General features: G+C 39.0%; 1 non-coding gene across 1 annotated transcript; it reads right to left on the bottom strand.

Moving 5' to 3' along the window:
- Positions 1-224: 224 nt before the first annotated feature.
- Positions 225-331, bottom strand: LOC132437448 (U6 spliceosomal RNA). Its single transcript, XR_009522031.1, has one exon. It is a non-coding gene; the product is annotated as a U6 spliceosomal RNA (small nuclear RNA).
- Positions 332-1,670: the final 1,339 nt, after the last annotated feature.

Below are 1,670 nucleotides of genomic sequence, written 5' to 3' on the forward strand. Positions count from 1 at the left end.
GGGATCGAATCTGTACCCTCTGCATTGGAAGGCAAAGTCTTAACCACTGGACTGCCAGGCAAGTCCCTCCCTTATAAGTTATTACAAAATATTGAGTATAGTTCCCTGTAGGTCCTTGTTGGTTATCTACTTTATATATAGTAGTGTGTACATGTTAATCCCAATGTCCTAATTTATCCCTCCTCCGTCCCCGCTTTCCCCTTTGGCAGCCATAAGTTTGTTTTAAAGATGTGGAACGCTTCAGGAATTTGTGTGCCATCCTTGGGCAGGGGCCATGCTAATTTTCTCTGTATTGTTCCGATTTTAGTATATGTGCTACTAAAACCAGCACTACACTTCTGCTTTCATTGTGCCCAGACCTTCCCGAGTCTGCACCTGGCATGTACACAGGTCTTTTGTTTTTGTTCTTCCCTTTCGTGTTCTCGGGTCTCCTCCCTCTTCTGTTTCTTAAAAATGTAGCTAAGGAAGAGGTGCAGTTAGTAAGCTCTTTGCTTGAGGCTTCCTGGTTTTCATGTGATTTTGAAAATTCTGTTCTTTGAAGGTAGTTGTAAAACATGGGTGATGAGAATATTTGGCATTCATTAGGCAGTTTTATATTTGTGAATGAAACTGGTAGGAGATTCCAGCTTACCCAAATAAAATGATCTCCTCTTAGCTTAGCACCATAATAAAGTTAAAAAACAATAAAAAAGAAACAGTTCGAACAGGAATAATTTAAAAGTTTAATCCTGAGGAAACTTTTCACATTTTTGTTTTGCCCCAGAATAATAGCTCTTAAAGATGGTCATCTTTAGTTTGGTTTAGAATCAGTTTTGAGAGTGTACACAATTTCCCAGAGTTGCTTATGTTTATTTAAGCCCTCATTCTGAGCAGTGGTTTGTGCTAGACTCTGGTCAAATGTTCCTGAATCTTTGAAGACTCTGAGCTTGATCTGAGAATCTTTGCTTTAGTTTAAGGTGTCAAATTAGAGCTATTACAAAACAAGAGGACTGGAGTTGATAAAAATTGATAAGCAACTCTGAGTTTTATTACTGCTTTTACATTTATTTATTAGTCGATTTTAGGCTAATCTTATCATTATTAATGTAGAAAAATGTAAGATGTAAAAGCTGACATTCCCCCAAGAAATTCCTGTGTGAATTGTATAGCCTGATTAAAAATATTACATGTTGGCACCAAAATTATGGGCTTCTACTATTACCACCCACAGTGTTTGGGGGAAACAGTGAGGGATAAAGAGAAGCTATGTAGAATCCTGGAGTTGTGGTCTTCCTGGAGCAGCAGCTCTGTGGAAACATAAAGTCACAGTATTTGTAGGAGGAAAGAAAATGTGATGGAAGCATGAACGGAATAGTTAGTGAGGTGGAGAGTCAAGGATGTGGGTTGTGTGAGTGGTTAATTACTTGTCTCACTTGATTGGGCTTTCGGTAAACTTGAGAAATGCCAAGTTGTTTTTCCAGTCTGAGAGCTGACTTGCTGTTTGGGTCTGGACAAGTCACTGTATATTCATAAAGCATATTCAAAAGATGATTGAGAAAAGTTCCTGGTAGCCACCAGCTCCCACATTCCTCTTCGTCTTTTGCAAAACCCAGGGACTTCGACAATCTCCTAAACAGAATCGGAGAGTAAAATACCCGTGATCTCTATTCTAGAACACTCCAGAATTGGGT

The sequence above is a fragment of the Delphinus delphis genome, chromosome 14, assembly GCF_949987515.2.
Source record: "Delphinus delphis chromosome 14, mDelDel1.2, whole genome shotgun sequence".
NCBI lineage: Eukaryota > Metazoa > Chordata > Mammalia > Artiodactyla > Delphinidae > Delphinus > Delphinus delphis.